General features: G+C 42.1%; 2 long non-coding RNA genes across 3 annotated transcripts in view; one reads left to right on the forward strand and one right to left on the reverse strand.

Annotated features, from left to right (window-relative positions):
- The window catches only part of LOC122174231 (uncharacterized), a 923,450-nt gene that overhangs the window by 782,451 nt on the left and 124,814 nt on the right, over positions 1–16,185 (reverse strand). The gene's annotated exons all lie outside the window — the stretch shown is intronic.
- LOC122173342 (uncharacterized) overlaps positions 1–16,185 on the forward strand; it is a 41,115-nt gene that overhangs the window by 23,044 nt on the left and 1,886 nt on the right. Inside the window, exon 4 of one of the 2 annotated variants that reach the window (XR_010594529.1) lies at positions 14,993–15,078. This is a non-coding gene — a long non-coding RNA (uncharacterized LOC122173342). Of the gene's footprint in view, positions 1–12,779; positions 14,623–14,992; positions 15,079–16,185 lie in introns of those variants that run through there. The other variant, XR_006173823.2, reaches the window with a different exon arrangement.

A 16,185-nucleotide genomic window follows, 5' to 3' on the forward strand; every position in this document is an offset into this window, starting at 1 on the left:
ATAGTCTTGAGTTTAAGGCCCCCTGAATGTCACCCTGGCTAATTGGATTCTATACCTGTCACTACCACAGAGTTTCTATGTAATGCTGGGCAGGTCACGTAATCCAAACTTTCCACAGCTGGACATTAGTTATATGTCTTGTTTTGGGTGCCCAGCTTAAAACAACTGGAGTCTGTTTTTCAGAAATGTGGAATCCCTGGAACCCCAGGTCAGTTGGAGCTGTGCACTGAATATGTAGAACTCTATAAAAGTGTTAAATACTCTGAAAAAAATAAACTGTAGGTCGCTCAAGGTGGTGGATACTTAATTTAGGACTTGTATTGGCCTGCTATACAGGGATGCATTTCATCCATAAAGTGGATAGTTTTGCTAGATATCTCCTTATAAAATCAACTTGATTATTGTAAAAGGGTAAAGCACTGAGTCTATCTAAAGACCCTTAATTTGTCATTATTTACAGCTTTCTAATTAAACACCAGTGCAACAGATTTTCCTCAGTTGCTTAACAAAAGTTCTGGTTTGCATTTTTCAAATATACGATTCAGCTGAAAGTTAAATGTTAGCTAGACTTGGCTAATGATCACTGGTCATATGAGTACCATGCACACATTAAGACAAAAGCAATGTACAGGAAAGGTATACAGCAGAGGAAAACATGCTGGCATTCTTTGTACAAGGTCAATGCTATTCTTAATAAGCCAGTGCTTAGGGTAAAGGTAGACATGGAAGATGGATGACAGAGTCATAGTTCCCTTGTTATTGTGGATTTCAGGAGGAACAAGAACCTTCCAATCAGAGGAGAGGAAGTAAAATTGAGACCTGTCGATGGAAAAGGAAAAAAAAAAATCACAATTGCTGCAAAATTATGATTTTCGGCTGAAGAGCAGCCGCCTGAGGGAATTATAACCACAGGGGACAGAACAGCCAGAAAATTCATATGTGAATGTCAATGAAATAGCAGCCATCTACTAGGAGTCAGAGTAAAACATGTGGAGATCAAAACATGTGGAGTCCAGGTGTAGCTGCAAAAACGCCAAAGGAAGTCATAAATTGTGACCCAGAGGGACAGCAACAAAGACCAAGTCATAAAGCACCAGATTCTGCTATCCTTACTCAAACTGAATTGATTTTCATTGATTTCAGTGGAACTAGTTGCAGAGTCAGGCACTACTCCAGATGGTGGAATCTGGTCCATAGCTGATAGCCAATGATGGGAACTGTCGATGTTCCATAGTCGTGGGTTTACATGCATTATATTGGGACCAATTTACTTTCCTGGGTACTAAAATGCTTCATAGTAATCACAAGACCAAACCCTTCAAAACACTGAACATCTCCTGCAAGGTGACTTAATACAAGCAATATTCTGCTCCTATTGCACTGCATGTACTGTAGTCACACCAAAAGGAGAAAACATGAGCTTGGTCTGGTCCAAGGGGTTGTTTGAATCCATCCTTTTCTAATCTCAGTCATAGCAGCCCACAAGTCAGTGTTTAGTTGAAATTGGCTCCTGTTGTTATCTTCTGCTCTTTGATGGCTGAAAGGTAAGGGTGAATAGAGGAGCAAAAGGAAAGGGCCATCATAAAACACACACCATACCAGGCTGTTTTAATCCTCTCTCTTTTTCATGTTTTCTGGCAAAACAGGTTTGTTTTAATGAACACTCAGGAAATGTTTTCCAATGCAGGCAGATAATTCTGGTAGCTGAGAAGATGAAGCATAGCCAATCATTAAGATAAAACTTTTTCTTTTTCATCCTTTTGCTAATCCAAAGATAGCATGCCCCAGAGGGGCCTCCACTCCTGATTCTCTGACGAAAGCCGAGCAGCATTCTGAGCCACAAGATGAGATAAAGCTGCAGTTATGAACAACAGGCCAGAAGCTCTGGCATGTTTCCCTCCCACAAACCTTCCTTAAAGGTCAAGCAAACTACTTAGGCCTCCTGTTACAGGGATGAAAGAAGAACAGTTAAAAAAAGAGGGGGGGGCTCTCCTTGGTTATAGCAGGCACAAAACAAAAAGACAACCTGTGTGCCAGAGTTGGCTGCTGGAATGCTTTATGACCTTTTGACCTCAAAGATGAGCAGTCTAGGAAAGGAAAGTCATTTATAGATTGCCTCAGATAACTGTGTCTAATGCAGAACATTTAGGCTGTATCTAGTAGTGAATTTATTTTACACACACATACCTTAGCCAGCAATGCTGCAAGTTCATATAGAGAGATCAACATACCCATTAATGCACCAGTCTGGTACTCTGTACAATATGCTGTTCTTAGGAGATCAGTTTTTATTTGTAGACTTGCGTAGCAAAAATGTCCAGATCTAGTTTTTGCAGGCATCATTGCTAGGAAATGAAGAATGACAGTCTGTGAACTTTAACCCCCCCCCCCCCCAAAAAATGCTGAATACTCAAGTTCTGAAACAGAGCTAGTGTTTGTGCTATCTTCCAAACTACAGCATGATTACTAGTAATTTCCAGTGCAAATAATGGAAATTGCTACCTTAAAAATGATGCCCTCTGAATTTTTAAAGATTAAATTAAGGTGATAGGGAGAGAAACCTAGACCTCCAGATCTGCTGCTAATGCAATGTACTGGACTTTATATATTCCCTTATTCCAAAAGAGTGAAACTTAGTACAAAAATTAACTGTAGTGTCAATGGCAGTTGCAGGTGCTCAGCTCTTGTTATAATCAGCCTTTTAGCTCCAGTTGTGTAAGCTGATCCATACTGGCAGAGGCCCCTAGTTTGTGCAAAACCCTACTGAAGTCATGGGAGCTCCATACAGGCAGAGGGGAAACCGACACAGATCGACTTGCAGCCTGGGGTTGTATATGTTTCCTCTGTTTGGGTCCTACCTTACTCTGGGTTGTGTAGTACTGAGCATATAGATGTAACCCTGCAATTATATAGAGGCTAAAGATTGACTGGATCTCTACCCTTCAGATTGAGGCACATTGGCAGCATGGTATGGGCAAGCTTGCCTTCTCTTTACCCATGCTGTACCAGTCCTAAATGAAGAGATTAAGACTTGATACATGACCTTGTTCTAAACAAACTGGAGTAATGTAGCCTAGTTAAACCTACTATAAGGTTGGGGCACAACAGGTTGGAAAACCATACTCGGAGAGTAGTTATCAATGGTTCACAATCAAGCTTGAAGGGCATATCCAGTGGGATTCCATAGGGATCTGTCCTGGGTCCAGGTCTATTCAATAGCTTCATAAATTATTAGGATAATGACAAAGAGAGTATACTCATAAAGTCTGCAGACAATACCAAGCTAGGAGAGTTGCAAGTGCTCTGGAGGACAGGTTTAGTATTCAAAATTATCTTGACAAACTGGAGAAATGGTCTGAAATAAATAGGATGAAATTCAATAAGGACAAATGGGAAGTACTACACTTAGGCACGAATAATCAATTGCACAAAAACAAAATGGGAAAAGACTGCCAAGGAACGAGTACTGCAGAAAAGGATCTGGGAGTTATAGCAGACCACAGGCTAAATGAGTTAACAATGTAATACCATTGTAAAAAAAAAATGCAAACATCATTCTTGGATGTGGTAGGAGGAGTTTTGTAAGCAAGACAGGAGGAGTAATTATTCTACTCTACTCCTCACTGACAAGACCTTCCCTGGAGGAGTGTGTCCAATTCTGGGCACCACACTTCAAGGAAGATGTGGACAAATTGGAGAGAGTCCAGAAGAGAACCACAAAAATTATTCAAGTCCTAAAAAACATGACCTACAAGGAAAGATTGAAAAAATTGGGTTTGTTTAGTCTGGAGAAGAGAAGACTGAGAGGGGATATAATAAATCTCCAAATATATTAAAAGGTTGTTATAACGAGGAGGGTGATAAATTGTTCTCCTTAACCACTGAGAATGTGACAAGAAACAATGGGCTTAAATTGCAGCAAGGGAGATTTAGGTTAGATATTAGGAAAAGCTTCCTAACGGCAATGATCTAGATAATGCTTATTCCTGCTTCAGTGCAGGGCACTGGACTAGATAACCTACCGAGGTCCCTTCCGGGCCTACATTTCTGTAATTCTTTGCAATTTATCTGCTGCCTTTCATAAATATCAAAGTAACTTTAGAACATAACTAAACTTGTGTTTTTGTCGCAAGCCCTGTATAAGGGACAGTGCTTTGTTGTGCTGTTCCAAGCACAGCCTTGGATGCAGATTATGAATCAGTCACAGTCACCTCTTGGTTTCCCTCCCTGCTCTAGGGAAAACTGTACCTTAATGCTCTTTTTCCTGAGCCTGAAAGAGTGCTTGGCACATCCTTTGGCTTTAATGAGGTCTGTGATTGTCTTTGGATACAAGACCTACCTGATGGCAGCCATTAGCACCTTTCCTCTTAGCCAAATACACACCTGTTTTGAAACCTCATTGTAATCAATAGTGTTAAATCAATACAAAACTATAAATTTGGACAATAGCCCCTCTTTTATGTAGCCTTTAAAATAAACATTTGTTCTGGCTCTGAAGATATAAACAATCCCCTCCCGCAATCTTTATTTTAATTTAAAAATTTCTGAATCAAGAGTTGTAATGTTTATATCAATGATGACTCCTGCTGTTTTATTTTTCTGCCAGCTTTTCTAAGTCTCAGTATGTGCTCAAGTTCCTTGAATTTTGTCTAGACGATGCAAAGGCCTTTTCCATGAAATATTTAGTTATTTGACATTTCTTTCCTCCCAACCCCATCTCACCCGACTGTCCCTATTAGAGCTCTTATTTTCCAATATTCTTATTTTGAATGAGTTACAAGCCTCACAAAAGCACATCATCTCACAAATGCAATTTGCTGGGGAAAAGTGGTAGCTGCTCCATAGTTAAAGTTGCAGCTGAGCTTTTAAATACATTACACACAGTCACATGTTAACAGTGCGTATTGGGGTACGGGGTTGAAACAAACAGGTGCCACAAATTTCAGAGTAGCAGCCGTGTTAGTCTGTATCCGCAAAAAGAAGAACAGGAGTACTTGTGGCACCTTAGAGACTAACAAATTTATTAGAGCATAAGCTTTCGTGGACTACAGCCCATGAAAGCTTATGCTCTAATAAATTTGTTAGTCTCTAAGGTGCCACAAGTACTCCTGTTCTTTTTTTTAGGTGCCACAAAGTTAGTCTGTTTGCACTCTGTTGCAGGACTGGGAATCAAAGCTCTATTTTCTTCAACAAGCTTCTTGTGGTCACACCCCTGCACCTTTGACTTCAGTGGGGCTCCTTAGGGACTGGGGGATCCATCTGCATGGATTGAGGATTTCGTGTTGAAAGAGCAAAAAGGTGTGAATTTACACAATAGCTCCTGAATGTAGTGATCCAGCTGTACTAATCCAACTCACTAAGGTAGATATTTTTTAGTATAGCCAATAATAGGGTTACCATATTTTGAGTGTCCAAAAAGAGGACACTCCACAGGGCCCCGACCCTGCCCCCAGCCCCGCCCATGCCCACGCCCCAACTCCACCCCTTCCCCAAAGTCCCCGCCCCAACTCCGCCCCCTCCCCTGCTTCCCGCGAACATTTGATTCGCGGGAAGCCTGAAGCAGGCAGCAGGTAAGCTGGGGGTGGGTGGGTGGGGGGGAGGAAGCGTGGCCCAGTCTGTCCCCCCGCAATCGAGCGGCTCCCTCCGGCGGCCGGCCCCGGCCCCAGCCCCAGCGTCTCCAGCCTGGCTCGGCTCAGGCTCTGGGGTGCCGGCCCCGGGCCAGCCCTCGGCCGAGCACCCCCAGGCCAGCACCGCCAGCCCCAGCCCCCGGCCCAGCACCGCCGGCCCCCGGCCCAGCACTGCCGACCCCGCACCCCCGGGCCCCAGGCCAGCCCCCGGCCGAGCACCCAGGCACCGGCCCCTCCCTATTTTCCCGGACATGTTCGGCTTTTTGGGATTTCCCTCCGGACGAGGATTTGAGTCCCAAAAAGCTGGACATGTCCGGGAAAATCCGGACATATGGTAACCCTAGCCAATAATGCAATATGCTCTTTTCAGAAGCAAATACTTTAAAAGGTCCATATCCTGCCACCAGCACAGGCCCAGCTCTCCCCATTGAAATCAATGGAGAGGTCTGTGTAAAATATCAGTGGCAGGATATGGATAATCGCTGATCTTTCTCTGTACGGCAGTGGAAGTTGAAATATGCCATTTTTCTCATATTTAGAAGTTACTTGGTTTGAACTCATTATTTACCTGTATGTTATTAAGGGCATTTGAAAAGGCTTATTTCCTTCAAAACCTCAGAAGGACAAGGATTCATGCCAAGTCTACCAACTTATAATTATAGATTTTTACAGTAGGACTGTGCAAAAACAAAATCTGCCTCACTACTGAAGTTGACAAATTCTACCTTCTTGCCAGTTTTGGAATTCTGCAAAAAAAGAGATTCATTTTTTTCCAACTGTAGTTTAAAGAATTTTACAATACATCAAAATTTCTTGTTGATTAACCAAACCAAAAGCTACAGTGAAAAACATCAAAACCAGCTCATGGATTTATTTGTTCTGAGCCTGAACTGGAAATACTCAGAAAGAACACAGGCAAAAAGAGTTTATATAGTTAGGAAAGCTCTTATTGGGTACATTTCTCTAAAGATATTTCCCTTTCATGCTAGACCTGCTATATATTTATTGATTTTATGATATCCCCAAGCAATGAAAGTATGGGCAGAGAGAAAGCATCATCTACATTTTAAAAAAATAATCAAATCTCATTTGAAGGCAGTGTAAATCTAGTAGATTATGCACGGGAAAAGAAGAATTCCTGAACCCCAATCTCAGCTGTATAACACTGATTTACTGTGTGGCTTCCGGCAAACCATGTAATCTCAGAGTTTCCAATCTATGATTTTATCCACATTTCAGAATATTTCATGGGTTCTTTTAAAGCCCAGCCCCTGAAGTAACAGGAATATATGGGAATCTCATTTTACATAAAATAAATTTCTAGACCTCAGGGCTGCAGAGGAACCTTGCAAATGTTGGACGAGCGTGACCAAAGGAATTATTTCAGCTCAGTACTAATGTGGACACGAGAATGAATGGATATAAACTGGCCATGGGGAAGTTTAGGCTTGAAATTAGACGAAGGTTTCTAACCATCAGAGGGGTGAAATTTTGGAACAGCCTTCCGAGGGAAACAGTGGGGGCGAAAGACCTCTCTGGCTTTAAGATTAAGTTAGATAAGTTTATGGAGGGAATGGTTTGATGGGATAACGTGATTTTAGTCAATTGGTCAACAACGTGGCATCGCTGGTACATAGTATCAATGGTCAATGAGGGTCTGGCTGGAGAATCTTGCCTGCATGCTCGGGGTTCTACTGATCGCCATATTTGGGGTCGGGAAGGAATTTTCCTCCAGGGTAGATTGGCAGAGGCCCTGGAGGTTTTTCGCCTTCCTCTGCAGCATGGGGCGGGGGTCGCTAGCTGGAGGATTCTCTGCGACTTGTAGTCTTTAAATCACAAGATTTGGGGACTTCAACAGCTGAGCTAAGGGAAAGGGGTGGGTCAGCTTTTGTGGCCTGCATCATGCGGGAGGTCAGACTAGATGATCATAATGGTCCCTTCTGACCTTAAAGTCTATGAGTCTATGAGTCAAAAGGCTCAAAAACCAGAAGGCAAATAAAAGTCACCTGCCATTTTTTTAACATTGTGATTTTATTTTATTTTGAGGGGATGGAAGAGAAGTAGGCTGACTCATTTTTGAACAGTTGGCTATAAACTAGCCAGCTGTAATCTATGTTACTTCATTCCTTCCATCTTCTCTCCCCCACATCTGTAAAAAAAGAGGGATAATATTTATGGAAGGTGGTTTGCTGAGAGGATATATTAGGGGAATAGTTGGAGCTCGAGTAAAGGGAAGAGGCAGCAAGGGAGGTCTCTCCAAGCCAAGCGAAAAAGCAGCTCTCCCAATTCTGGCTTCCCTGGTCTTTGCATAGCAAGTAGTTCATATTAACACTAGTCTGAGTTACACTGGAGGAAAAGTATACTTACTGCATTCCAAGTTAGCTATTAGACAGCACACCCAATCTTGATGTCAGTTGACATTTAAATTTGGGCACAAGGTGAACACCACCACTCGTTACAAATACAGTGGAATCCACTTTAAATTAACACGTAAATAAATTTATCTATTGAAAACAAACTCTTTTTGATACCAAATCAAACACATGAAACACAAAGGTATCAAAAATTGTTGTAAAAAGAATAAACCAGCTAAAAGAAAAAACTTCCTTATTCCATGCATGTCTACAGGAAAAAACTGCATGTCTACAGGAAAAAACTTACAATAATAAGCCTTTTGTATACACAAACCAAACATAAGTCATACACAGAAACCCTCTTAAATACCTCGTAAAGCTGAAAAAAGTATCCACCCTCAGTTCACCAACATCAGCAGGTTTACTGTATTATTTTTTGGCCATTTCCCGATACCATTTGTAAGGAAACACCTGGAGCCACCTTATAAAGAAAAGTAAAGCAAATAGGGGGAGCAGCCTCCTGGGAGAATGGAGGAGAGGGGGAAATCCCGATAGCACAGCAAACTGTACTGTATTTATTAAATTACATCATGTTTCTAGAACAAAGCATGCATGAACCATAGAGAAGGAGAGTGGGGGAAGGATGTTTATAGGGCAAGATGACAGGGCTTGTGCTTCATATTTGGATCCCAATATCAAATACATATAACAATAAACCTCTTCAAATACTACATTCTTACATTTTGGGATTTTCCGAAAGCACTCTTCATTGGCCTAACTCTACTCCTATTGAAGTCAACAGTAAAATTCTTATTTATTTTAATGAGAACAGGTAGACCAATCCTGAGTTTTTGGCAATCCCATACACAGTTGATTTCCCACTCTATAGGTGAAAATGTATTTCCCTTCTCCAAAAATGTGGACTTAGTATTGGAACCATTTTGACTCCAAATACAAGGCAGTTTAAAACATGAAGAAATTTAATATCAATCTGAATTCTGTTTGGTCCCCTAGATACAATTATATGGGCAAAGTTACATAGGAGATGAAGAAACAATTGGTATATAATTAACTGGACTATCTCTAAAGAGGATGGAGATGCTAACATCTTCAAGTCATGAAACTACATTTATTTTCCAGAGTAATAAACAGAATAGTGGAACAGATTCTAAAAGAGATTAGATGTATTTAAACCAAGACATGGACTAAGTAGCTTGACTCTGCTAGTTTTAAAGGAACAAAATAAGGGAATTAGAGCCTAATTCAAAGCCCATTGAAGTTAATGGCATGGCTCACAATGACTTCAATGGGCTTTCGATCAGGCCTTGGTAAACAGGCTTTGATTAAGGAAGGTATTTAAACAAGTGCTTAAGTTTAAGCATGTTAGTACCCCCACAGACTTCAGTGTGAGTAGTGTTAGGTGAAAATCCCACCCTCTAATAATATGGTAAAAGTCACCTAGATTCTGGTGACATTGCTGGACTGAAAGTTATTAAAGCTTTACAGCAAAGGCATATCAATGAGTTTGGTTTTCAAAAAGCATTTGGCTAAGTTCCATTAACAGAGATTGACAAAGAACCATGGAATCGGGGGTGAAATAGTTTGTTGCTAAGTTTATTCAGCAAGAGGCAAATATATCCCAATAGGAAACTACTTTATAAAAATTGCTAGTGAGTGAAGTATCCAACGGTCAATTTCATAATCTGTTTGCTAATTGTATCTATTAAAATAGAAAAGCTTGCTTTTGTGTAACATTAGTATTATAAATATAAACATTCAGAAGTTAGAAAATAAAAGAGGTTAAATTTCACATGGTGTAAATTAAACTATACCTCAACCCCGATATAATGCGACCCGATATAACAGGAATTCAGATATAACGCGGTAAAGCAGTGCTCCGGGGGGGTGGGGCTGCACACTCCAGTGGATCAAAGCAAGTTCGATATAACGCGGTTTCACCTATAACATGGTAACATTTTTTGGCTCCCGAGGACAGCGTTATATCGGGATAGAGGTGTATGTTGCACATTGCATGTTTCATGGTCCATCAACAGCATGATATGAGACTATACAATGGGACATCTATATTTATAGAGAAAACAGGAATAGAAGACACACAATAGGTGCAACATAGCTCCATTCATATTACTATAGGAGCTAACTGTTTTCTTTAACTTACTAAAACTATGTGAAATAGTTTAAACTATTTCAGATTTTCCCGTTTTGAGAGGGAAAAGTACAGTAATCATAAATTTGCAAGATTGAGGCCCAAAATTATAAATTGGCATTGGTACTGAGGTAGACAGCCATAAGGTTGCCTTCTGACAATAACCTCACAAGCTCTGATGTAAGGGGTGCCTGGGCAGCTGTGGAGATTCTGGGCAGTGGTGCAGCCCATAGACACTTAGAGACAGGCTGCAATAACTTTAGACAAGCATCCAGGACTGTCTGTTACATTGGAGTGGGGGCTGCAAAGGTGATTTAAAGCCACCAATACCCACCGTACTCTGGAGCAATGCAGAATCTCACCCCCAATGTTTGCAGACTCCAGGGCACCATGCATGCATTGTAGCTGTAACCAGGGAACACAAGTATGAACATGACAACCAGTTTTGATTACTACTAGGGTGATACAAGACACTTGACTCCTGCTTTGTGAAATGGTTGTTTTATGTAAGCCTAGCCATGTTCATGTGACTGGAGCCAGGAAATAATTACTAGTCTAACAGACACTCCTTTGTGTTTCTTTTATTACAGATGATGATTTGTCAATTCCATGGGCTGCTGTGCTAACCTTCACATATAGTGCACAGGCAACCCTGGGAAATGTATCTTTTTGGACTTAGCAGTTTGACTGGGGCAGGGACTTTGGGGAAGGGGGTGGAATTGGGGCAGAGTGACGACGGTGCAGGGGCGGGGCCATGGGAGGGGGGGTCGCGCACCCACGGGGCAGAAGGGAAGTCGGTGCCTATGGAAGAATCTCCTTCAAAGGGTCAGTGGGCTGTAAGAAAAAGGCATCGGCCCCCTTAGGCCTCGGGGAGAGATCCATCCTGACCAAGGAAAGGGACAGTCATCATCTTGATAGCAGACTGTGAATGAGAAAAGCCATCTTAAACAAAGCCTTGAACCAAAACTTGCTAGATTAAGTTTTAGACTTTTAGATGTGTATTTTCACTTTTATTTGCTTGTAGCCGTTTCTAACTTTCTCACTTAGGATTCACTTAAAATCCTATCTTCTTTTGTTAATAAACTTGTAGCTTTTTAATCTAAACCAATCCAGCACTGTGTTTAAATTGAACTGTTTGCCAACTCCTGTTAAAATAGGAAACTGTTGAATATTGCCTCTTTACGGTAGCACCAAACCTTGAACTGCCCAGGAGAGGGCTGGACAGTGCAGGACACACTTTTGGGGGGAAATTCAGGACTGGGAGAGTGTTGAGGTCACCTTCCAAGTAGTAACCAAGGATGGTGGAAGCCAGAGAGTGGCTGTGTGTTGCTGATAGACTGACAGGGTCAGAGCTGCTGGACCAGGGCTGAAACTGTACACAGACAGTCAGGGTGTGACCTGCATGCCAGTAGGCTGCTTTGAGTGGCCTAGCTTGAGAGCTGCAACAGCAAAGCATTGTAGGGCACCTGAGATTACAGGGCAGACCGTGACACAAGCCCTCTCTGGTCTGGGCTGCACACCAGAAAGAGACACTTGGTTACAGTGGGTAGTCCTAAATGACAAACAAGTCACTTCCAATATGCAATTGGAGTGTCTACATAAGAGTTTCTCTCTCATATGGAAAAAAAGCTCTCATTCGTTCAGGAAGAGACTTAACTAGTCAGCAATGAAAGGCTTCAGTTAATAGGGTTTGTTTGTTTCTAATGGTAGAAGGGAAGTAATCAGAAGACTGGTTTTAGCAACACAGGAAGTATTTATGATTGTGTGATCGGGTGCACTCACCTCTCACAAGCACCCCCTGTCTCAGTGCATGTTCCTGAACACTCATTCTCTCTCTTTGTGTTTGTGGTGGGTCTTTGCTAGCTCAGCCCTCCAGCTGAGTCACAGAGTCTGTATGTGAAATAAAAGCCAAACCCGGGCCTCTCTCAAAGCCCTCAGTAATGTCTCTTGATCTGCAGCCCTATCTCTGGACTTGCTCCTCGATCAGTCCAGCAGGGCCTATCACAGTACCCCAGTTTGAATTGTCTCAGCCCCTTCTGGGCTATCTCAAATTGTCCCTGCTCTTCAAGCAGTCCTGCCCCTAGTGTGGGACACGTCCCCCAGGACTCCCTCCCAAGACACTCTTTGCCTCTCTGGGCCTTTCTGGCCCCAGCTCTTCAGCTGGGCCACTAAAAGAGTTCAGTTCCCCTTCTGGGATCTATCAAAGCCCAGGCCACTTTCCCAGTGGCTGGGGTGGGACCAGGCCCTGCCTCTACTCCAGGTTCCAGCCCAGGGACCACAGTTGCCAACTGTCACGTAGTAAATAAGCACCCTGATTTTCCTAATAAGCCAAAAATCAAGCTAATCCCATTTCAAAACAAGGCCAAAACAAGCCAATTCCTAAGAACCCCAACACTCTATGTGATGTGACTAGATCACCCCAGCGTGCAGTCTGGGATTGTGGTGGGCCGGCTGTGCACCCCTGACTCTCTCCCCCCTTGCCCCTGCTTGCCCCCCTTTGCCGGGAGCCAATCATAAAAAAGAAGCAACAAGTTACAAGCCAAACAAGCTACAAGCCAAAAATTAGCCAACAAGCAACTCACAAGCCAATTAAGCCAAAAATAAACTCAATTTCTGTGTTTTTTTCCACAGGTTTGGCATGTCTGCCAGGGACCCTATAGACAGCAGCCATCCACCATGTCCCTTTAAATAAAAACTGTGTCACTGCTACAATTCCGTGAGCCACGTCCCCAGTTTATTCTTCGCCCTTACCTCAGGGCCCTGTCCTGGTTGAGTCCAAGCAGCCAGCCTGAAACTCCTTTGCGTTCCCCCTAGCCTCTGCCAGCACGGCTCTGTCTGGGCGCCTGTAGCTCCCTCAGCCAGCTAGATACACCATCCATGCTCCTCCAGCTCCAGCAAGGAATTGATCTCATGTTGGCCCTGCAGCTCTTCTTATACTAGGCTGCTGGGCCCCGATTGGCTTCTTGCCACACAGCTTGTAGGACCTGTCTATTGCCCTTTTCTGGGACGGGGCATGGCAGGGCCGCAAGGCCTCCAGGAAGGGGCCTTCGGACCTAGACCATCCCATCACAGATTGATTATGCTGTTGATTAAAAACATCTCTTTGAAGTGGTGTGACACTCCCCAGGGATACCCACCTTAGCATGAAGTAGTCTTGTCTGCGCATGCTGTGGATCAGCTTCTTGAAATCTCTGGCAGCGCAAGCACTACCTTCCAGGCCTCTGCAGGCCTCACCCTCGCTATACAGGCAGCAATAGGCACATACAAACCCCATCTCCTTGACATGTGTCCTGCAGTCTCCAGACCCTTATCCAATGAATACTCACAGAATCACTGGCCTTTCTGTTCCCAAAAGAACAGCTTCTAAGATTTAACTTAGGACCTGCACTTTGCTTAGGACCATGACACTTGGGTATATTTATAGTGAAAACAAGAACAAGTTTATTATCAAAGACTGATGATTCAAGTAAGAATATTGGAAACAAATGGTTACCTGTAAAAACAAAGGCACAGCATGCTTTCTAGAGACTAAATTTAGCTAACAAGTTACTCTCTTGTTTTTAATCTCACCCAAAAGTTTTCAATCAAGCCTGACTGAAACTCCTTTTACTTCCTCAGTGAAGGGTGCCTGGGTGTCTGCTCTGTCCCACAAGAAATACTCTAGCAAACCTTTGATCTGTACCACCAGATAAAGTACAGTCCCCACTGCTGTTTTTGTCTTCCTGTTAGTTTTTCTGAAGTCCCCACAACACTTCATTTGCATTCAGTTCAAACTAGTGATGAGAGGCCCAAAATACTCAATTTACATGTAAACAGGTAGATGGATAAACATCTCATCTGACAGGAAACTTGTTTTTCACCTTTGCTGCTGACCAGCTCCCCAGACACAGACTTTAAGAATATATTTTGTATACTCACATGTAAGTCCTTATATAACAGCTGTACATATATTTCACAAAGATATTGATCACCAGCGTGACACTGGCTTTCATTTGAGACCTCACATGAGATACTTTGGCGAACTAGAATGTATATGTCAGACCCAAGAGAACCCTGTAACCCTCTGTACCCCCTTGCCAGTTGGGATTAAGAGATTCTTGGGTCACAGCAGATGATAGCAAAACACACTTTTTGCTTTTAAAATAACTGTTTTATAATATTATTCTCTCCCATTTCTTCACTGAGCTATTCCAAAATGTATCATATTAAAGACAAGGGCCACTCTAACTCCTTTGTATAGCCTTCTATGTCCACACTCTTATGGGTTATAACAAAGAACTCTCATCCTAATCACCTCTGCCTGGGGTTTGAGATTTACAGACCTAGAACTTGATTGACAAGGTTTTGCACAACCACCTTGGTTTATTCACTATAGACATGGGACTAAACCGAAACTTATTATACAAACTCCATTACCCAAGTGTTATTTTGTTGCTTTGGATAAACTAAAGTTCAGATCCAACCCATCCCAAGTTTGGTTTTTCAACTGATTAAGCTTTACAAAAGCTAAAACATGGTTTCCGTATTTATTTTGGAAAAAATATTGAAAACACCAACTCAGCAATGGGGTAAAAATAAAATCCCCTGCTTTTAGATGCCTGGAATATGAAACAAAAGAGGCAATACTGTTATTAGGCATGCATGAACCAGTTTGGATTATGTAATATTTGCCCTGGACCTTTCCCAAGACTCGGAAAGAACTCAATCTTAATGAGTCCTAACATTTGAAAAACAACTCTTGCTTGTTTTTGTTTTTTCATTTTTGTACACCTTGGTGCTTCTTGGTTTCAGTTGGGACTAGTAGTGGAACTACCAAATTAAAAAGACTGTTCTTGTGTTTACAGACCAGCTAGAACCAGAAAGCGGTGGCAATCTCAGAAAGAATTCTTGACTTTGCAGGATTTTCAGCCTAATTCCAAGACCAAAAGAGGTTTGAGTAATTATTCAGATTTTGGATTTAGAGAGTGTGTGCATTCTTATCAGAAAATTGGAGAGACTTCTGTAATCTACAGTAAAAGGATTTTTAAATTATGAAAAAGCTGATGAAGGTAAGGCCTAGCTTATGCTAAAACGTTAGATTGACCCAGCTATGTTGTTCAGGGCTGTGAAAAATTCACACCCTGAAGCAACATAGTTAAGCCAACCTGACCCTCAGTGTAGACAGTGCTAGGTAGACAGAAGAATTAATCTGTCAATTTAGTGGCTGCCTCTGCAGGAGGTGGATTAACTACACCAATGGAAGAACTTCTCCCATTGGCATAGGCAGTGTCTACACTAAAGTACTACAGCAGTGCAGCTACAGCACTGTTGCTGTGCCACTATAGCATTTCAAGTATAGACAAGCCCTAAGATTAAAATTGTTCCCACAGGTAACATAGTTTACAGACTGAGGAATTGATAAAGAGCAGCTGTAACAGCTGTGATTGGGTATATTGTGAGCTCTGTACCTCAGATAACTGAGTTACAGGCTGTTAGTGGTCTAAAGATCAACATTAATACACTGACTTACACCCAGAGTCACACAAAAATCCATCAGAGGCCTGCCAATAGGCATTCATGTTGGCCTGCATTAACTGAGGTGGGGATAGCTGCACTAAGCTCTAGCTACAGGCTGGACTTCAAGGTTAACATTAAGACCAAGCCTCCATTAGCACTACAGTCCAATCCAGGAGTGTAAAGTTCTCACTGAAGACACAAACCACAGGATTAATGATTGTAGAACTTGGGCATAAGCTTTATATTAGGGCTGTCAAACAATTAAAATAAATTAATTGTGATTAATCACACGATTAAAAAATTATTCGCGATTAATTGTACGATTAATTGCACTGTTAAACAATAACAGATTACCACTTATTTAAATATTTTTGGATGTTTAGCTGCAGAAGGTTGATTTTCTTTTTTGGTGGTCCAGGTTCTGTAGTTTCTGCATCGGAGTGTTGCTCTTTTAAGACTTCTGAAAGCATGCTCCACAGCTCATCCCTCTCAGATTTTGGAAGGCACTTCAGATTCTTAAAGCTTGAGTCGAATGCTGTAG

Source organism: Chrysemys picta, chromosome 1, assembly GCF_011386835.1.
Source record: "Chrysemys picta bellii isolate R12L10 chromosome 1, ASM1138683v2, whole genome shotgun sequence".
In the NCBI taxonomy this organism is placed as follows: domain Eukaryota; kingdom Metazoa; phylum Chordata; order Testudines; family Emydidae; genus Chrysemys; species Chrysemys picta.